This window comes from Cryptomeria japonica, chromosome 8, assembly GCF_030272615.1.
Source record: "Cryptomeria japonica chromosome 8, Sugi_1.0, whole genome shotgun sequence".
Taxonomy (NCBI): Eukaryota; Viridiplantae; Streptophyta; class Pinopsida; order Cupressales; family Cupressaceae; genus Cryptomeria; species Cryptomeria japonica.
In genome coordinates, this window is record NC_081412.1 from 701,477,321 (window position 1) to 701,500,359 (window position 23,039).

Sequence of the window (23,039 nt, forward strand, 5' to 3'; positions counted from 1 at the left end):
ATTGCAAATTTTACAGACTGATAAAGGTATATTTTTGAGTCAATCAAAGTACTTGAAAGAACTACTAAAGAAAATTGGAATGGAGAACTCTAAACCGGTAAGCACACCTATGACTACAAATGACAAATTATCTCAAAGGGATGAATCTACACTTGTTAATCCAACTAGATACAAATCTATGATAGGAGATTTACTGTATTTAACACAAACCAGACCTGATATTATGAATGCAGTATGTATAGTTTCTAGATTTCAGAGTAATCCTAGGGAAAATCATGAATCAGTAGTGAAAAGGATTTTCTAGTACTTACAAGGCACAAGAAATCTTGGATTATGGTATCCTAAAGATGAAAATTTTGATCTATGTGCATATACAGATGCAAATTGGGTAGGAGATGTGGATGATAGAAAAAGCACCACTGGAGGAGCATTCTTTCTTGGAAAGAGATTAGTTTCTTGGTTAAGTAAGAAACAGAGTTGTACATCTTTATCAACAACAGAATCAAAATATGTTGCAGCAGCAACAAATTGTACACAAGTACTTTGGCTTAAGCAAATGTTGAAAGACATAAAGGTAAAATGCAAGGAACCTATTACTATATACTGTGATAACACTGCAGCAATTGATATATCTAAAAATCCGGTATTACATTCTAAAACAAAACATGTTTCTATCAAACTGAATTTTCTAAGGGAAAAAGTTGAAGAAAAAGAGATAAACTGGTTTATGTGAATACTAAAGAACAGCTTGCAGATATTTTCACAAAACCTTTGCCTAAGGAAACTTTTGAGTATCTCAGAGATCAGCTCGGAGTCATACCACCACGGGTAGAGACTTAGACAGGTGATGATTGTCATCAACTGACATAATTAAATGGACAAATCTTTATTCTGGTATTTGATGAGGAAGCTACTTCAAAGGGGGAGTAGTTGGTATATTGAATTGGTTGGTATTTTGTATGAACTTGACCTTTTGTGACTTTGGCATTTGATGTCAAAGGGGGAGAGATATCTATGGAAAAACACATTATCTTTTTGGTAAGGAAAAAAGATTTTAGGGGAGAGATTTTGAAAAACACATTTAAGAAGAAATTGGTGTGGAAGATTGTTACTCCCAGGGGGAGAAATGGAGATTGTTAGTTTTTGTATTTGGCATTTCTGTTTTGGCACTGTGATGGTTTTTCCATCTTGTGTTGCCATCAATGCCAAAGGGGGAGATTGTTGGTATTTTGGTATGGTTTTGTCATTGATGTCAACACCTACTAAATACACCTACTTTGGAGATCCAACAACATTCACTGGCAAGCAGTAATCTGTGCAACAATTACTGGTATATGGTCAACTGGCAGGATATAATGTTCACCGGTACCTGGAATGACATGGAAGACACTTGGTAATGTCGAAAACCTCATGTGGACACTTTATTTTGAAGTAATAATCATTGGTATATTCATATTTGCATATTTGCTTTTACCGGCAAAAAGGTCCAGGTTATCTAGGGTTACACCGGCAGGCTTATCTTTTCTAGATCAACATGGCACGCTATGGAGATGATTTATTATTGTTGTAATGCATTAAGCCGACATAATTAATCGGTTATTGCATCAGATATTATATTATTTGTAAAATGTTTTTATTGTAAAATCTTGTAGAGCCGACCTACTAAAATTGGTCTTAGGGTATGGTATAAATGTAAGATCTTATTTGTAAGATCAAACAGTGGAATGCGAAAAAATGATTTAAGAAAAGGAACATGCGAGATAAAGCAGAGGCATACACGAAGACATCATTTGAAGATGAAGTTAGGTTTTTGTAGAAGCATATCAGCATTACACCGGTACTAAATCCAGCATATGAAGATGTAATTTTGTGCAGTACATTCTTATTGGATTTAACCATCCAACTGTAGTCAGTGTGACTCCCATTTGTGATTGAGCAGTGAGCTCTAGGCTGTTGGCCTTTTTGCATGTGCAGACCCCTTTTTGTACACTTACTATTTGCAGTAGTATCATCTGATTGTGGGTAAGGTTTCCCATCGTGGTTTTTCCCCTTACAAGGTTTCCACGTACAAATATTGGTGTCATGTGTTGTGGATGACTTTGTGTTTATGTTTCATACATTAATTTTTACCGGTATAGCAATTTACTATTAACACTGTCTACCGGCATACTAAACTGGTTTACCGATATTAAGTATTAAGTTGGTTAATAAGTTTTTGATTTAAATTTATTAGACAACTGATTCAACCCCCGCCCCTCTCAGTTGTCTCTGGGACCTAACATTGAAATACTCAGAAATGGAGAAGCATGCTTTTGTCGTGGTGAAAGTAGTTAAACATTTCAGGTTCTATATTTTGAATTCACATGTCATTGCTCTTGTTCTTGATGTTGTTGTCAAGTCTATTATGACACAACAAGAGTTTGGGACTAAAACGGGCAACTGGGTTGCCAAGATTCAAGAATATGATATGGAAATCAAGCCCACTAAGTTGGTTCATGGAAAAGGTCTATGTCAGTTGATAGCGGACAATAAATTGATAGATTAAGTGGTACTTGAAAAAGAAGGTATTAATCAAGATCTTCCTCATGTTCTATTTGTTAGCACTACTGATGAGTGGTATTCTGACTTGCCGTATCTCTTGACATATGGTGATTGTCCTGCACACTTGTCAAGGAAAGAAAAGAGAACCTTAAAGCTCAAAGAAGTGAATTTTGTCCTATGGGATAATGGTTTGTACAAGAAGGGTCTGGATAGAAATTTCCTACGTTGCGTGGACAAACAACAACAAGTAAGATTACTCCAATCTTTTCATGATCTTGCTTGTGGAGGACATTTTTCTGCCCCTGTTACTGCACACAAAATCTTGCGTGCAAGGTATTACTGGCCAACAATGTTTAAAGATACATACAGTTGGGTTCGCAAGTGTGAGCAATGTCAACAATTTGTTGGCAAGCCTAAACTAACTGCACTTCCACTAAAGCCAGTAATAATTGAAGAGCCTTCCAAACAGTGGGGATTGGACTTCATTGGACCTGTCAATCCAACATCAAGCGTAGGTCACATAAACATCCTCACAGCAACGGATTACTTCACCAAGTGGGTGGAAGCAATTCCAACTAAGCAATCTACCTCAACGGTGGTTTGTCAGTTTCTAAAGGAGAACATTGTCTCAAGGTTTGGTGTTCCTCATAAGATTGTAGTTGATAATGCTTCATGTTTTTCATCTTATGAGATAATTGAATTTTTCTTTGATCATAGTATTACTCTTTCACACTCATCTGACTATTATCTGCAAGGAAATGGTCAGGCTGAGTCAAGCAACAAGAATTTGGTCACTATTATGAGGAAACTTGTTGATGAGAAACAACAGTTTTGGCATAAAGCTCTTTATGATGCGTTATGGGCGGATCGTATAACTCCAAAAAGAGCAATCAATATGTCACCTTTTCAACTTTTGTATGGTTGAATGTCAAGATTCCAATCACTGTGGAACTTCCAGTGCTAAAACTCGCCCAAGGCCATTGAAGACAACACATATCAAGATTCACTGGATAAGCGAATCATGTTTCTTTCTCAGCTGGAAGAAACAAGGGCTGAAGTGGTAGATAGGATTGTTGCACACCAAAATCAAGTGAAGGCGTTGTTCGATAGGAAAACAACTTCCCATGACTTCGCAGTTGGTGATCAAGTCTTGTTATGGGACAAGAGGAAGGAACCAAAGGGTTTGCATGAAATATTTGATTCCTTGTGGAGAGGTCCCTTCACTATTCATGAAGTATGTGGTGAGCATAGCTACTTACTTGCATATGCAGATGGTACTCCGTTCTCGCTACCTCATAGTGGAGAACATTTGAAGCTCTTTACTCAATAAAGAGCGACGTAAAGGAAGTTGCACTTTCGTGTAAAAAATGTAAAATCTTTTCTTTTCAATGTTTTTGTCGCCTGACTCTATAGCCCAATGGATACAGGCACTCGGAGTTATGGATTCTACAAGCTTCAGGTGGTGCAGCTTGTTCCCCAGTCAGAGCCAACTATTGTCCTCGATTTCAGCATGGCCAAAATCATGAGGCAACCCTACGAAACTGGTCTGTTTCGTACCTTATGGTCTCCAAGAGAGATTAATTGACTCGGTCGGTTAGTTCGTTTCATTCTTGCCTTTCATTTTTCTTGTTTTCCTTGTTTCCTAGCTTTGCAGTTTTTCCTGCAGTTCAGACTTTAAAGTCCGAACTGCATGAGGTTTTAACCTGCAGTGCAGACTTTAAAGTCTGAACTGCAGTTTGCCTCAGCCTGCAGTGAGGACTTTAAAGTCTGAACTAAAGGTTGTCTTTGCCTACAGTTCAGACTTTAAAGTTCGAATTGCAGGTGATTTGCTTCTTAAGTTGCATGTCAGACTTTCAAGTCCAACGTGCAAGTGTCTCTGGCTTGCATGTCGGACTTTAAAACTTGACATGCAACTGCGAGTTGTATTAATTACCATTAATTGCTAATTAGGGTTTTCTTAAAGCTTTTTAAAGTTAATTTTATGCATTTTTATTTTCATTATGCTCTATTTTCTTCTTCTGTGCGCCCTCCTCTGCTCCTGCTCATCGTGATTCAGATTTCCCTTGCTCGATTGTTGGATCTTTTTCATCGGCAAAGTGAAAGAGGTGGGGTTTTTGTTTCTTGTTTGTTTTTTGTTTTTGTTGTTTTGCTTTGTGTGTGTCAGAGGAGCAATCGGACTTTAAAATCTGATTGCTCCTCCCTTCTTACCTTCGGACTTTATCTTAATGCTTTTCCCTTTATTATATTAGTTTAAAATTTTGCATGTAAATTCTCTTTAAATATATATATATATGTGTGTGTGTGTGTGTGTGTGTGTGTGTGTGTGTGTGTTTCCATATATATATATGGGAATATATATATGTATATATATGAATTTTGAGCATTTTGATTATGTAATTAAATTATAAATATATATATATATATATATATATATATATATATATATATATATGTATGTATGTATATATATATATATATTTACATATTCCTGATTTTAATTTGGAATAAATTATAAAGAGAAATTTTAATTTAAAAAAAAAAATTTGATAAGACTATATAGTCATGTTGGAGGATAAATAAAAATTTCTCCCCTATTTCTTTTAGTTCGATTAATTTAATAAACCTATTGACTAGGTATCTCTTGGAGATAGAATTAAACCAGTAGGTTTTCCGCAATTAAAATTTAACAATTTATCGATGCTTAGATCGTTTCAGAATTAGCTCGAATTTAATAATGGAAATTTCATTAACGCTTGTCGCAAGAGTGAACTTGTTAATTAAATTAGTATGTTTTTAAAAAAAAAAATTGTTCCATTTTTGCCCTAAATTTTGGGCATGACATTTTGGTATCAGAGCAAGGTTTCCACACTAGGAGCCTTACTCACTTACGTTTCGCCTTAAATATATTTTAAAATTATTTTGTTAATAGAATTTTGAATTTAAATAAATTTAATTCTAAAAGAAATAAATTAATTGTTTATCTTATTTTCCTCTTAGGATGCCTCCGTTGACGCGACAAGCTCGCAAGCGCGGATGAGGTCCTAGACGTGTGCGCATAGCACGCGATGAGGTGGAGAGGGAGGCATCAGTTCCAGAGGAGAACCCAGGAGCACCTCCCGAACAACCAAATGAACCTAACCGTGACATTTTAGCAGCCGTACAGAATCTTATTGGCATTGTTCAGGAAAGAATCCTAGCAAAGAACCCTCAGGTTAGGAGTCATGACTCTGGGAGTCATAGATCTGTTGATAGAGAACGAAGCAGGAGCCCAGCTCCGATTCCTGTAGAGAGTCAGGGTGGTAATGAGCCAGAGTCAGTGCATATGCCAGGACCACCTCCTGCGGTGGAACCAGTTTATTTTGAGAGAGCTCGTCGAGATCCAGGGGATCTCATCAGGGAGGTCATGCGCCTCCAACCACCATCCTTCGGAGGTTCTACAGATGGAGTAGAGGCCGAGGCATGGCTTCTGAGTCTTGAGAGGTGCTTTGCGTTGCATTCTTATGAGAGCAACTTGAAAGCACGTGTTTCCGTTCATCTTCTGAGAGGGACAGCCTCCACCTGGTGGAGACAGGAAGAGTACAAATGTGGATTAGTTCCTGATACACTCACTTGGGAGATATTCACAGAGAGGTTCCGTGAGAGGTACCTATCAGAGCACTTCAGGCAGCGTCGTATAGATGAATTTCATGATCTCCAACAAAAAGGCTTGTCAGTAACCCAGTATGAGAGTAAATTCTTTGAGTTGTTGCCATATGTAGATTATCTAAAGGATGAGAAACAACTTGTAAACCATTTCATCAGGGGATTAAATGTCGGTATAGCCGGGCCTGTTAGGATGTCCGCCCCAGAGAGTCTTCGGGTTGCTGTAGAGAAGGCACTGATTGTCGAGGAAATTTAGGTTAGACCACAGGACAATAGGGATCGGTATCAGAACCGAAATCCCGCACCTCAGACTTATGGATTCCAGAAACCTCATTGGAAAGGGAACAACCGAAATTCTTAGGGGTTCTCCAAACCCCCTCCTCCACAACAGACACCACAGAACCAGAAACAGAAGCCTCCACAGTATCAGCAGGGCTACAAGCCCAAGCAGTGGCAGACTCAGGGACAAAAACGTGATCAGAGAGCATAGGGGCAGTACACACAGCCGGCGGGGACTCAGTAGTCCTCCAGGGGTGGGTACAGCAAATCCAGTAGGACAGGAGGTTAGGCTTTTTCTAGGCCTCAGGGTGCCCAGTTCCATCCACGGAGTGCTTGCTTTACATGTGGAGCCATGGGGCATTTGGCGAGGGATTGCCCTCAGGGACAGGTAGCAGGGAGTCAGCGGATGGCCGCTTCAGAGCCGACAATTGGTGATATGGGCAGGTCCCATAGAGTATTCGCAGCGGTTGACAACCGCCAGGATGATCATCAAGCCACGGTTATCGAATCTTCAGGTATAATCAGAGGTAACAATGTATCTATTTTGTTTGATTCAGGAGCTACTGACTCCTTTATATCTCCATCGGTTGTGGAGCGTTGCGGGCTAGTGGCAACTAGGCAGGGTGTCAGTTGGGAAGTGAAATTAGCTTCAGGGGCTAGAGTGTCAGTGGAATCAGAGGTTAGGGCATGTCAGCTGCAAATTGGCAAGATCACCACTTTAGTAGACCTTAGAGTGACTCCACTTGGATCTTACGGAATCGTACTTGGCATGGATTGGCTTTATGCCCACAGAGCCAAGATGGATTGCCGCCTGAAAAGGATCGAGTGTGAGGATGATCATGGTTCGCCCATAGTTATCACCGAGATTCAGAGGCCCGTGTCTCTTCGTATGATCTCCGCAAAGCAGCTTAAGCGGAGCATGCGGAAGGGATGTCAGCTTTTTGCTATCACTATCAGTGACAGAGAGGAAGAGGAGGAAAAAGAAACATCGCTCGATGACCATCCTATCCTTAAGGGATATTCAAATGTATTTCCTTCAGAGTTACCAGGAATGCCTCTCCGCAGAGAGATTGATTTTCATATAGACCTAGTACCAGGAGCCGAGCCAGTTTCCAGAGCACCTTATAGAATGACCACAAATCAGCTTAATGAACTTAAAATTCAGCTTGAGGAACTTCTTGAGAAGGGTCATATCCGTCCTAGCGTATCCCCGTGGGGTGCACCAGTCATCTTCGTTAAGAAGAAGGATGGATCTTTACGATTGTGTATGGATTATCGGCAGCTAAATAAAGTAACCATCAAGAACCGATATCCTTTGCCCATAATTGATGATTTATTTGACCAGCTTCAGGGTGTCAAAGTCTTTTCCAAAATAGATCTGAAGTCAGGATACCATCAGTTGAGAATAGTGGAAAGTGACATCCACAAGACCGCATTTCGCACTAGATATGGTCACTATGAGTTTACCGTAGTCCCCTTTGGACTTACGAATGCCCCAACAGTTTTTATGAGCCTCATGAATGGGGTGTTTCGTACCTTTCTGGACCGTTTTGTATTCGTGTTCCTCGATGATATACTGATATATTCTCGAAATGAGAAGGAGCATGAGGAGCACCTGAAATAGGTATTGCAGTGTTTGCAGGATAACCAGTTGTTTGGCAGCCTATCGAAGTGTGCTTTCTTTTGATCTGAGGTCAAGTACCTTGGACACGTTATTTCCGGTGATGGGATCTCAGTTGACCCATCAAAGATTAGGGCTATTATGGATTGGCCAGCGCCTACCAGTGTTACAGAGGTCAGGAGTTTCATGGGTTTAGCAGGATATTACTGACGTTTTGTCGAGGGTTTCTCCAGAGTCACACACCCTATTACCTCTCTTCAACGTAAAGGGAATAAATTTGAGTGGACAGAGAAGTGCGAGAAGGCCTTTCAGGAACTCAAGAAGGCACTTACTAGCGCTCCTATCCTTGTTGTACCAGATCCTTCAGCTGATTTTATGGTTTGTACAGATGCTTCCCTAGAGGGTCTAGGGGCAGTTCTTATGCAGGGTGGTAGGGCCATAGCTTTCGAGTCTAGGAAACTTAAGACTCATGAACTTAATTATCCCACTCACGACCTTGAGCTCGCAGCAGTAGTGCATGCACTTGTGAGGTGGAGACACTTCCTTTTAGGACATCACTTCGAGTTGCATTCAGACCATCAGAGTCTTCAGTACATCTTCACTCAGCCGAACCTTAATGCACGTCAGAGGAGATGGATTGAGTTCTTGTGCGAATATGATTTTGACGTTCACTACATCAAAGGAAAGGAAAATGTAGTTGCAGATGCTTTGAGTAGGAGACGTCACGAGGTTTACACCATATCCATGGGCACAGACTTGAGAGACCGTATACTTCAACACTTGTCAGAGGATGGATGGTATGCAGAGGTTTGTCAGGTATTACGTTCTTAGTTTACTCTAGAAGGGAAATATGTGGATTATTCTTTGGAGTCCGATGGACTGTTATGCCACAGAGGGCGCATTTATGTACCTTCCTCCGGAGGGTTGCGAGAGTTCATTGTCACGGAAGCTCATAGAACTCCTTATGCAGCGCATCCCGGGGTTAAGAAGTTGCATGCTGACTTGAGGCAGTTGTATCATTGGCCGGGAATGCGGCAGCTCATTGCTGAGATAGTAGCTCGGTGTCTCGAGTGTCAGAGGGTAAAGGCGGAGCACCGCCATCCAGGTGGGTTGCTTCAGTCTCATGCTATACCAGAGTGGAAGTGGGATACTATATCCATGGATTTCATCATTGGTCTCCCTATGTCTTCTCGTCGCCATGATGCTATCTTGGTGACAGTTGACAAGTTGACCAAAGTAGCTCACTTTTCGCCAGTTCATACTACATTCACAGCTCCAGCAGTAGCATAGGTGTTCTTGCGAGACATTGTTAGGCTTCATGGCGTACCCCGCAAGATTATTTCTGACAGGGATTCTCTTTTCACTTCTACCTTTTGGAAGTCATTACAGGCAGCTATGGGCACTAAGCTCAATTTCAGTACAGCCTATCATCCGGAGACAGATGGTCAGACAGAGAGGGTCAATCAGGTGTTAGAGGATATGCTTCGTATGTACGTCTTGGATCATCAGACCCGGTGGGAGGAGTACCTTCCCTTAGTGGAGTTTGCCTATAACAACGGGCATCACACTTCCTTGGGAATGCCACCCTACCAGGCATTATACGACAGGCCTTGCAGGACGCCCTTGAGTTGGGATCGCATAGAGGATAGAGTTGCTATTGGTTCTGAGTTAGTTCGGGATATGGAACAGCAGGTGGATTTGATTAGGCAGCATCTCATAGAGGCTCAGGATAGACAGAAGAAATATGTCGATGCAAAGAGGATAGATCGTAGTTACTTGGTTGGAGACAGAGTTTTCTTGAGAGTGCGACCGCATAAGAGTCCAATCCGTTACGAAAAGGGTTCTAAGCTCGCACCTTGCTTTGTAGGACCTTTTGAGATTCTGGAGAGGATAGGCCCAGTTGCCTACCGTTTAGCTTTGCCACCTAGCCTGTCACGCATCCACGATGTGTTTCATGTTTCAGTTTTGAGAAAATATATCTATGATGAGTCTCACCTTTTAGATTGGGATGCCTTGCAGGTGGAGTCGGACGGGCAGCTAGCTTTGGAGCCCATTCGCATTTTGGCACGCCGGACATTGGCCCTTCGAGGTCGAGAGCTGGACCAGGTTAGGGTCCAGTGGGATTGTTATGATGAGGTTACGGCTTCATGGGAGGACGCAGCACGTATGAGATCAGAATACCCTCACCTCTTTGATGAACTCCAGGAGGAAGTTCATGCCTAGAGGGGGAGGATGTGAGGCCTCACCTCGACTCAGTCTGACATTCAGTGGATTTTATATTTTAGACTATTATGGATACTTTATTTTGATGCATTTTTGAGACTTAGAACTTATATGATTTCAGGATTTGGATAACATTGCTATGATTTGATGGTTTACTTACATGCTTTATGAGATAGAACACTACATGATTATTAGATAGAATGATATTGCAATGATAGATGTCGTTATTGAATTTGCAGGACTTTATTCTGAATATAGAACTATGATGTATGTTTAGTTTATGTGAATTGGGATGAAAATTGCTTATGAGAAATTGCTTGGTAAAAAGTTGTATTTGATCTGTGCAGATGAAAATTGTATGCAAGTGATGATGTGCATTTTTATATTTTTGAATTATATTATATTTGGATATTTGGAAGTACTAATGTGTAAATTGAGATGCGCAGGAAATTTACCATGTGACCATGGAAAATTACGGAGAATCAAACCTAGACTTATGTATGTTCGTAAAGCCAGGGTTTGTCTATTTGGAGAGACAACACCCCGTTTGTGTTGTATTTTATTCGTAACAGTATATGTTGCATGAGTGTTAAGTGTTAATTAAATTTTAATGTGTAAAAACCTCAAGAGACAATTTCATGTTTTATTTTTGTAAAAGTATTTTATTAGTCACTTGACACATGTGTGGATTTAAATTTAATATTTTATTTTGTCTCTTGGTGGGAAAGTGTTTAATTATAGTTTTCTTAAATAAATTAATGTGTTGTCATAAATATTTTGGGAATATAATATTTGGAGTGGTCAACTTATGTTTGACCCGAAAATAAACTTCAGAGGGGTTTAAAATGGGTTAAATGAACACCTAGGGGTAGTTTAATAGGGTTTCCTAAAGCCCATAGGGTATACCTAGGGGTTAGGGGTAATTTTAGGTAAGTTTCTACTTTATAATGATCTTTTTAACGCTTTAAAAATTGGTTTTTTTGAGTTGAGCGAAAATTGAAAATTGAAGTTAAATCTAATCAAGATTTTTCCTTTTGGAATGAGAGTCTTTTTGCATTTTGCTTTCTTTCTTCTTTTTTTTTTTTTTTTTAGAATCCTGTGTGAACTCAGAGAGTGAGCTTCTTAAGGAAGATTTTTGGGAATAGCAGGGTAATCACCCACTCTCCATTTTTGGAGACAGAAGAAAAATTGGAGTGAAAATAATGTTATGGAATAGAGAAATTGAATAAGGGTAGAAGGAAAAAGATTTGTGGATTGGGCAGCTCTTCATCAGATATCATAATAACCTTTGGGCAGATTAAGGTTGGTTTCTATTATTAATTTTAATGTCTTCTTCTTGTTTATGTCTGGAAGTTGTTTGTATAAGAAATCTGTGTTTTTTTTGAAAGTTTGTGTATGAAGAATCTCTTGATATTTTTGCTTTATGAAATATTGTGTTTTGGGAGTTTTCTCAAGATCTCTTACTCTTGGGAGAGAAGAGGATCTTGAGGGTGGTAGTAGTGACAGCCCTCGAGTGAGAGACTCTCTTTTGAGAGCGATCACAAGGGATCTTTGTGTGACCCTTGCTGCATGGCCTGTTTGTGCAATGGGGGTCATAAGGAGGGATAAAAGGCTAGAATGCCTTTGGGGGGCATAAGGAATAAGGGGTTGATATTCTTGATATTTTTATTGTGCCATGAGGTGGCTTCTTGTTTATTCATACTTGCAGATCTCCTCAGGGTATTTGGTCCACTACCACCCTTTGAAAATGTTCATCACCAAAGTGTGGTGCTATGAAAGCCAAGTTGGGAATGTGTCTGGAAATTCTGTATGCATTGCTTTCTATGTGTTTGCCTGTTTGTTACCCATCTAGGATTTGGTTCTCCGAGCTCGGGGGTGGCTACCAGTTAGCCTAGGCTGGGAGGTGAGCACTCCGTGGTCATATTTGTGTTTTCTATTATGCAGGAAAATTCAGAGGAAAGAGAATAGGAACCAAGAAAAAGGCACTGAAGATTATTAATGAAGATTCTTAAATTCAGTTGCAGATGTTTGTTTAAAATTGTTATAGAAATATGCCTCATTCATAGAAAAGAGAAGCAAGTTGTAAATTGTGAAAATAGACTTGAAGTTTTTTTATTGTTGTGATTATTCAGAGAAACATCCTGAAAATTTGGTAGAATATCTTAGAGATGTTATTAAAAAGAAAAGCTTGTTATTTCTACTTCTGGTTTTAGAAAAAGAAAAGTTAATTTGTGTTGCATGCAAAAGCTTCATTGAATTATGGAAAAGAAAAAAAAGAGATTTATTTTCATTTAGATTTTATCTATATTTCACTTGTGGCAAATAGAAATTTATTAATGTTGGAAGTTTTTAAATATTTTAAAAGGAAAAAGTTGTTTTATGTAAATATTTTATTAGAAGAAAAAAAATCAATGAATTTCTTTATTCCCAGAAAAAGTATAATGTATCTTTGAATAGTATTCTAAATTTTATTTTAGTTAGCATTGATTTAAAAGCTTATTAATTTTATATATATATATATCTTAATGCTTTTCCCTTTATTATATTAGTTTAAAATTTTGCATGTAAATTCTCTTTAAAAAAAATATATATATTTATATTGAAATAAATTTCATCCTTTTAACTATGCTTATTTAAGTTATGTAAATATAAATATATAAATATATAAATATATATATATATATATATATATAAATATATATATATATTATATATTATATTTTTTTAAAAAAAAATTAAAAAACAAAAAAATGCATTCGGGTCCTCGCTGACTCCACTGTGTGTACGCACAGTGGAGGGTCGCGCGGCGCCCACTGTGTGCACACACAATGGAGCCGCTTTCGGCTCCCACTGTGTGGGCACACAGTGGACGGCCACGGCCGCCACTGTGTGGCCACACAGTGGGGAGCTGGTAGCGGCGCCCACTGTGTGGGCACACAGTGGTGCCGCGGCGCCCACTGTGAGCTCACACAGTGGCGCGCGCGGCCAACCCACCTCCCAAACTCCCGTGACCTGCAAACAAAGAAATCATGGCCGCCTTTGGGGTCTTCGGCCCAGCAAGATCTTTGACTGTTAAAAAAATATATGGGTTAAAACCCTAGCCCAGATGGGGCTAGGGCAATTCGGTTTTAAAAAAAAATATATATTAATTAGTTTAGATATTATAAATGTGAGAAAATTAGAACCCTAATTAGGGTTGGGGAAAATGTGGTTTAATAATTAGGAAGTTAAAAATGGCTTTTGAATTAGAGTTAAAATATTTAACATATAAATAAAAATAAATAAAAAATAAATAAATATATATATATATATATATATATATATATATATATATATATATATATATATATATATATATATATATATATATATATATATATATGTTTCCATATATATATATGGGAATATATATATATGTATATATATGAATTTTGAGCATTTTGATTATGTAATTAAATTATAAATATATATATATATATATATATATGTATATACAAATATGTATATATATATATATTTACATATTCCTGATTTTAATTTGGAATAAATTATAAAGAGAAATTTTAATTTAAAAAAAAAAAATTGATAAGACTATATAGTCATGTTGGAGGATAAATAAAAATTTCTCCCCTATTTCTTTTAGTTCGATTAATTTAATAAACCTATTGACTAGGTATCTCTTGGAGATAGAATTAAACCAGTAGGTTTTCCGCAATTAAAATTTAACAATTTATCGATGCTTAGATCGTTTCAGAATTAGCTCGAATTTAATAATGGAAATTTCATTAACGCTTGTCGCAAGAGTGAACTTGTTAATTAAATTAGTATGTTTTTAAAAAAAAAATTTGTTCCGTTTTTGCCCTAAATTTTGGGCATGACACCTTCTGAAGTTCTTTTCTATAGCCACACATCAGACTTCAAAGTCCGGTGTGTGGCTGGAGAAAAGTATCTCCGCATATCGGATTTTAAAGTCCGATATACGAGATCTTAACCTCCACATATCGAACTTTAAAATCTGGTATGTGGAGGAGAATTGGTTGACATGTCAGGTTTTAAAACCCGACATGTCAACCAGATGTTTTTCCCTTGAGCAAGCACATCGGACTTTGAAGTCTGATGTGCTCCTTAATCTTTCGCAGGGTGCACATCGGACTTTAAAGTTTGATGTGCCGGTTTAAGAAACCCGACATGTCAACCAGATGTTTTTCCTTTGAGCAAGCACATCGGATTTTGAAGTCTGATGTGCTCCTTAATCTTTCACAGGGTGCACATCGGACTTTAAAGTCTGATGTGCCGGTTTAAGCATACCAAATTGCACATCGGACTTTAAAGTCCGATGTGCTTGTTTTAATTTCCCCCTACACATCGGACTTTAAAGTCCGATGTGTTATTGATTTCCCTGGAGTCTGCACATCGGACTTTAAAGTCCGTTGTGTAGGTTATTTTTCCCAGATTGCACTTCGGACTTTAAAGTCCGATGTGCAATTTTTGTTTTCAAAAGAGCAGTTCGGACTTTTTTCCCTGACCTGCCGTTTTTGGCAATTTTACTCCTAAGCCTGTTCTGAGTCCCGTTTTTCGATCCGTTTGAGAAAAAATGATTTTTGATAATGACGAATGGCTAATCATCAGTGTTGAATGTAGTCATTGTGCATGAATGTCAAAGCTCTCTCACAAAAAGCCCGAGTCTTCCTCAGGACAACCGTCTCCAAGTAAAGCATCATCAAAAAAGATGAAATACAAGTATGACAGGTACTTGAATATGTACCCTGAGAGTTCAGTGGACTCAAACATTAAGGAGATCATGGACACCAAAATTGGGCATGTTGACATGCAAGAGTTTGTTGACCGGGTTCAAAAGGCTCCTGCACGACTAACTAGTTTAATCAAATTTGAGTTGCATAAGTATGCATCTTTCCCAGTTGCGACTCACGATCCTGAATTTGTATTGGCAGTAGCTGATCACTTTGATCCAAGCACAAGGCAAGTAAAAGATGATGATCAGAATGTCATCATGACCCTAGATAGTATATTCTTCAATAGTGTTTTCAAAGGCTCATCAGCTAAAGAAGTAGCTAATATTTCTCAAGAGAGTGCTCAAGAGTACTATGAGAAACATGAGGATAAATGCAAAAAGGTGATCAAAACTGTTTATCTCTCTACTGCTAGATCTTCCCTCACCTCACGATGGCCTAAGTCTTTCCACAGGAGTGATTTTAATGAGGAATATAATGACATGGTCACCATGTTATCCAGAGTGAGAGGATTAAAAGACTCTCATTATTTCCAAAGTTGGATGATTTACTACATGAATATAATCATAAAGGGAGCTACAAGAATTGATTGGGGAGAACAAATCAGTGATGCGCTTTGCGCCCAATTGAAAGAGGTCAAGGTAACTCTGAAGTTTTATATGACCTCATACCTGGTTTATGCAGCCGCTTCTATGGGGCAATATCCAGGCTTGTCAACCAAGGGTGATAGAAGAGTGGTTCCCGTTTGGGAGTACTATGATCAGCTAACTATCAAAAATCAAGGTAATCATTACAGGAGGGTTAATGATGCCTTCTTTGCTGTATGGAAGGGCATATTTGATAAAGGCCTGCAGAAGAGGAGAATATCACAGGCTGCTTACAATAGGGTGTCTCATTTCGGGTGTGTATTTCTACAATTTCCCACATTCACCTATATCCGAATTGGATGTTTCTCAGGTGAGCCCTTCATCCTTCCAAGGTTTCTTTCAGATAAAATCATCCTCATGGAGCTGTGCAGATAATTGATTAGTGTGCATGAGAAACAATCACAAGCACATAAGACTGGGCTAAAATTCCCAGAGTCAATTGGCAGGTATTCCGTGCTAACCAATCCCAAAGCCAAAAATATGGAGGAGGAAATGCAGTGGAACACCATGAGAAGACTCAAGGCCCGAACCCATTTTGATTTTTGGGGTATAAAGAGAAAACTCAAAAAGACATACACTCATGTTTATAGGTTTGAGGATGTTTGGGCGGATTGTCAGAATGAGGAGGATATAAGAAGGATGGATTTCAGTCGCCTTACTCTAGAACAAATTGAAAATATGGATCTAGCTAAGATCCCAATGACTATGGAAGACACAGATGACATAGTGGATCATGTTTATTATGAGAAGAAGATTGTTGATTCCCCACTTCCACTTGTGTAATTGTCAAAGAAGGAAAGCAAGTCCATTACGCAAAGGATCTCTCCCATCTTAGCAAACACCAATGCTTGGTTGCTAAAGAAGAATCTCAGGATGAAACAATTTCCCACTAGTTCAGGAGATGATGACAATAGTGATGGTCCATTGGGCAAGACAACGACAGCTGAAAAAAGAACCAAGAGTAGGGCAGACTCACAAGCACTATCTTCAGCTCCTGTGGTACAATCAAAGGGTAAAGGGCCCAAAATCAAATTTACAGTTAAAGGGGCAAAGAAGGGCGAATCATCATCAACATCACAGGAAGCAGTGACGAAAGAGTCATGCAAACCGCTTGCCAGTGAAGCTGGAAAGGGAAAAGAGGTTGAAGAAGGTGAAATTCCTCAATAAGAGGAAGTACAGGTAGAAGAGGTATCACGCCCAATCGAATTTGATGCCCCGGTTATCTCACAAGTAGTTGTTCACTCTATTGATTCTGACTCTGACTCTGATCAAGAGGATGAAGATGTTCATGAAGATGGAGATCTAAGTATAGGCATGTCGCAATCAGAGAACACTGGTCAATTTTTTACAATAACCAACTTCTCTACTTTAGATGATATCCCTTCATCTACTTTTGAGTCTACCATGATGGATTTTAATGAAACCTTGCAAGATGCACTTGCATAACAGGTTTCGATAGATTTACCTGCCATTACTACCACCGTCACAACAATCCCTTCATTGGTAAGTGCTGAAGTTATACTCACGACACCCTCAATTCTCCCACCTGTAACTAAAGAGGTAGCAACAACAAATGTTCCACTAGATGCTTCAATATCAACAACATCAGTTACACTCACAACTGCTCCAAGTTCCAGTCAACCTACTCCAGAATTTTCGACCCCAAGTCAGCAAGGAGCTACTACTTTATAATCCAATCCAGAACTACCCCCTCGGGTGGAAGTAGTGGCTCCTAAGAGGAAAAAATAGGTGATATCTCCTGATGAATTTGACTTTGAACTTTTGGTTCCTCCAAATCCTAAGGGAACGAAGAAGCCAAAGACAGTATCTCGGGTGGTAGTAGACCCAGCTTCCAAAAGAAAATACGCTGAAGTTATGGTGCCATCGTCAGACAAGGACAAAGGAAACATATGATCAGAAGATTATACCATGCGGGTTGTGGAGCTTGGAGTGGAGACACATGAGAGTGTGAAATTAGATTCTCAGACACCCCTTAATTCTTTGTTAAGAAGACTGGATCAGGAGAGGGATGAGAAAAATAACCTGAAGCAGAAGTGTGAGCAGCTGACCAACGTCCCTTAAAGGTAACACAATCTTCTCAAGAGGTTGAACCTATAGGATCATCAATAGATACTGAAGGTCTCAAGAGGATTGAGTAGGTAGGAGCTAAAGGCCGAGTAATGGACGAATGGATCTCGCGGCTAAGGTCAGAAGGCTCTCATCTTCTGAGTTCAACGGTGGCACTATTGTCTGATTATGAAGTGATCCAGAGTCGGATGCAAAGACTCAAAACCTCTTTATCCCAGGAAATTGAGGAAGTTGTGAAAAGCACTACCCTTTGGAGCAAAATGGAGGATTTCGGGATAGATGTCCTGGTTGAGAACAAGGTAATTCCCACGAGGGAGAAGTATATTAAGATCTTGTCATTATTGTCTCATAAACAAGAGACAATGAAATTAATGATTGCAGAGATGGATCGTGAAAAGAAAGAAGGTGATGATGAGGTTGACCTTATTTTTGCTGAAGTAGGTGATCTCCCTTGCTATTTGTATGATGGTGATCAAAATCTTGTCACTGCTGAAGTCGTCACCCAAGAATTTCTTTCCTTGATGGACCAATGCATAGGACAAGACTTCTCACTTGATACATTTGATAAATTGTTAGAAATTCAGGTCAACTTTGAAGTACTAGCATCCATGCTAAAGGATGTTAAGAAGAAGCATGTGAAGATTCAAGATGTAATGTCCCGCGTTCAAATCATCACAAGTTCTACCTTGATGCCGAACGAATCAGAGGTCAAAGCCATCCTCGCTAAGTTCAAAGGTTTTCAGAAATCCAACAAAGAAGAGAATCTAGAATGAAGTTCCCCTTTTTGGCACTCTTTCTTCATGTAGTTGCACCAATAGATGTTGTCAATTTTTATGCAGCTGCATGTTTTCTTTATGTAGTAGTTGTATTAAAATGGGATTGTGTGGTTGATCAAGTCAACTGTGCCCACCTTTTTCTCAACTTCTTTTCCTATATAAGGAGGACCTTTTTGTAAATATTTTCTTTTTCATGCTTAGTGAAACTTTGCTAGATTTTTATCCCAATTAAGACTTTGGGCTTTTGTGGTGAGAATTCAATCAAACAAATAAATAAAACAGTTTTGTTGATTGCAAACTTTGTGTTGTATCAATAAATTTATTTATATTATTTAATGTTCTTATGTCCATTGAATACATATTATCTTTACTTATTTGATCTTTAAGATATTGCTACATGGTTAAAGAACTTTCAAATCTTGCCAATATACTTTGTGCTCTTAGCATACTTGAGAAATCTGCTAATAAAGGAAGTAACTTGTAGTAAGCTTTGTATTGTTGCGGTTATTACTAGTTTAATGGATTAGAAATCTATGCTTGAAGACTTTGTGCTTTAAGCTAAGTTTCTAATTGTTTGATTTGTAACGATCAGTGTGAATTAGTGTTACCGTTAAGGAGACTTTGTGCTTCTTAAAAGTAACTCTTTGTGTAGTTTGTTAGATTAATAGTTCTTTTCTTTAAGTATCTGAAGAGGTAGAGAAATTGTAACTAGGTGAAGGGAGAATACATAAACTCTGAAAAAAGAGAGTTATATGCCCAACACCAACCCACAAATTTAATTTCTTGTTAATTAGAGGAGAAATTTCATAGGGAACTTCCCCTTGATGAGAGGAGAAATTAATTTCTTAGCATAGCGTTGTGTGAATTTTATGTTTTGTCATTAGTACGCTGGTGACAAAATATTCACCCAACAAGCACATACCAAAGAGTCATTGAAGGTTGGGTATTAGAGATGCCTCTAGATGTGTACCAAGAGTTGTTAGAGATTGAGGATCGATGATTTCCTCATGTTAGGAAACTTTCAAGTGTTGGGGATTGAGGGTACCATTCAATACATGCCAAAGAGAAATCAAATGATCAAGATCAGGGTTGCGACCTAATCAATGCCAGGTTATAAGGGAAGGAAAAGTTCATATTTGTTGAAAATTGCCCTATGCTTATCAAGAGTTGATTGAATATTAAAATGGAATTTACCCTGTCTGTTAGAAGATCTTTTTAGATGGATTATGGTTCTGGTTATCCATGCTAATTATCCTCTTTGCAATTAAGACTCTAAGTGCTCCATTTGATAGGCCTCTCAACACAACTTCTTTCCCAATGGACTTGAATTCCATGTATACGTAGCCATTAGACCCCCAAAATAATATCAATTTGTCCAATACCAAGAACGTAGAAGTCATTGCATACTGCATAAGCACCCATGGTTAATTTGAGTAGTTAAATCACACAATTATAGGGCATTGAGAATCCATCTACAACAATGACATTAAAGCCATCAAACTCCTCTGTTTTCAATCTTATTTTTGCCATAAAGCCTTCATCAATAATTTTGTGGGTGGAATAACTATCAGTTAGGAAAATAATTATTTATCTAGCTAGAAATCCTCAAACTCTAAATGAATGATACTTTGGTGCTTTTGATATGCTAAAGACCCTTTGTGATCTCTTTGTCTTCCTCTTCATGGGTATCATGGAATTCCCCATTATCGTCTAACTCAAGGTTTGAAATAATTTCAATGAAATACACTTGCTCTTTTTCTAAACATCTTTGACTAGGAACCCATGGTTCACTGCAAGTAAAGATTTTTCCTTCAAATAACATTCTCTTTTTCATCATCCATAAAAAGATCCCAAACTTCATATGTTCAATTTCAAATTTGAGCTTTCCTACTGCTTTTTATTGGTCATAATGAGTAATGTTAGCATACATTTGTACATGTTGTTATGTCATAATATTCAAGACATTTAATATGCAATTAATTCACATCTAGAAAATAGAGGATTAAACAAAAAACATCAAAGTGCACTTCAATTTCTAAAGGACAAAAGAATCACATCTACATATAAGCTATTTGCATTATGTCATTAATTCTTGTCAATTTTATTAGCCAAATGGATTGACCTTAGAAAACATGTTGACATATTGAATTAACAATCTCCTCAAAGGTGATTTTAAATATCGCTTTGACAAATTCAACTATTTGAATGATGAACTCATGTTAATCTTCAAAGATACATTTTGTTAATTTAGATCTACTCAACACATCAAGTTCACATGTGAAATAAAGATTTCAATGATTAAGAATAAATTGAGGACACTCAAGATTTTTCCTATAATAATTCAATTTTATAATAATAAATTAATTTAATAACATCAACACCATTTGTCTATCATTAATTTACAATCTGTTACATTTAATTTTCCTATATTTGGTATAATAACCGAGATTCTTTATAAAGTGCCCTTTATTCCTCAAGAATAAAAAGTAGTCGAGTATATTCAACTACAAGCAAGTGTAGTAGCGGTGAACCGAAAATTTTAGCTTCAGTGCATGCACAACCTTACAGTATAAAAGAAGGCGAATAAAGTCTTCATCATGTTTTGAAGCTTTGCTTTACTCTGCTCTGCTCCTTATAGTATAATCAAGTTTGAGCTTGCAACGAACTCGTCAAGCAGGTGGTGTTTAAGGTTATTGCCATTGAAGCCTGTTGCATAAATCGCTCCAGTCAAATAAACGTCAGGGAAATGCCAATGGACAAAATGGTAAAACATTAAAACCCTAGCTGTCAGGCGCGAAATTTTATTGTTAGTTAAAAAAAAACAAAAGCGTAAGTGTACAAGTTCAAACGATTTTTTTTTTTATAAAATTTAAAAGATTTCTATAGGGTTTTAGTATAAGTTATTTACATGTCGACTTCACGAATTTAATCGCCAATTTCCAACAAATTTGGTGCATTTTCTTGTAAATTCATGGAATTACATAAAACTTCAATGGATTTCAGCGGCTTCTCTGTGACTAAGTCTCGACTTATAAGTGGGGTGAATGATGTATTGTGAGGAAGAGAGGGGTAAGCTCCAACAAATAATATCACAAAATATATCTGCATTAGGGAAAACAATCAATCTAGGCCATTTGAATAAACTCAGTCTGAATCCTTTTAGAATTTGTTGCTTTGCTACTAGACAAATTTTCAGGAGCTTTTCTAATGTCACTTGGAAAATAGAAGATAAGGAAGAGGATAAGATACTTGGGCAATTGCTCAAGAATTAAATGTAATTGGCATGGAAAATCTATTTCTAGTATCTTTATCATCGCATTATGATCTATTATTAAGATGAAAAACAAATGAAAATGATAGAAACATAAAAGACTCAATTTTATCAGTTACATTTTGAAGAGTTAGTTTTCTTTAAAAGGAGTGTACAAAAAAGGGTTCAATAGAGATAAGTATAGGTTCAAGGGTCTTATATCTCAAAGAAGCAATAATTTGCAAAAAATCATGATTATATTTGATCAATCCCGAATCTTGGAGCTAGTCGATGTTGAAGTTTCAAAGCTATAATACCATGTTGAAATTTCAAAGCTTTGATACCATATTGAAGTTTCAAAGCTCTGATACCATGTTAAATTTTCAAAGTTCTGATATCATGTTGAATTTTGCAACACAAAAGATTGCAACATAGACCTACAAGATCAAACGACAAACAAGAACACCTTCTACAAATGAGAGCATCACAAATGAATGCTATATTACTCAACAACAAAGAATACAAAATTATTGGATGAATTACAATTTTAAAATGAGATGCTTATAAAGAAAGCACAAAGCTAAATTTAGGAAAACTAAAGTGCAAACATGAGGAGCTAAATAAAGCTCAACTCTAGCTAAACTAGATGCATAAAAGATAAACTAGGTGCACAACCAAAATAAGCATTCGTAAGTGAACTTAAGCAAAAAAGAAAAAAAAACTTAACTAATTGTCAAAAAATCATCTAATAACTAAACATGCTCTAACACCCCCCTAAGTGAAACTTAGGGTGAGTAGAAAAATTTTATATGCATGAATGTAGAAATGGGTCCCAACAACAAAAGGCCTGATTAGGTACCCATGTACAAACCAATGAAGTCTCTCTAAGCAAAGAGAAAATGAGAAAAAACACATGGGAAAAAACCCTCTCCAAAAGCGAGAGATGCAATGCATGAAAATAAATATGAACTGTTAAAAAGAACTGAAAGACTAAGAAGCCTCCAAGAAAATGTCCCAAAAGAATAAGAACATGAAGAACATCCTCGAAGCACAAAGAAGTTGTAGACAATTGTTGAATGATAATTGCTATAGTGCTAAGTGAAGAACCTCCTTTGAAACCACGATGATGATCAAGATCAAGAAGACAACAATTTGTATGAGTGCCCCGAATGACACTACTCAAACAATTAGATGGCAAACAAAGGCAAAAACATCTGACAA

General features: G+C 37.7%; 1 protein-coding gene across 5 annotated transcripts in view; it reads left to right on the forward strand.

Annotated features, from left to right (window-relative positions):
* Positions 1-21,072: 21,072 nt before the first annotated feature.
* Positions 21,073-23,039, forward strand: part of LOC131064725 (ribonuclease MRP protein subunit POP4) — a 138,168-nt gene continuing 136,201 nt past the window's right edge. For all 5 annotated transcript variants that reach the window (XM_057998988.2, XM_057998983.2, XM_057998985.2 and 2 more), the window contains exon 1: positions 21,073-21,332. The gene's annotated coding sequence lies outside the window, so the exon portion shown is untranslated. The remainder of the gene's footprint in view (positions 21,333-23,039) is intronic.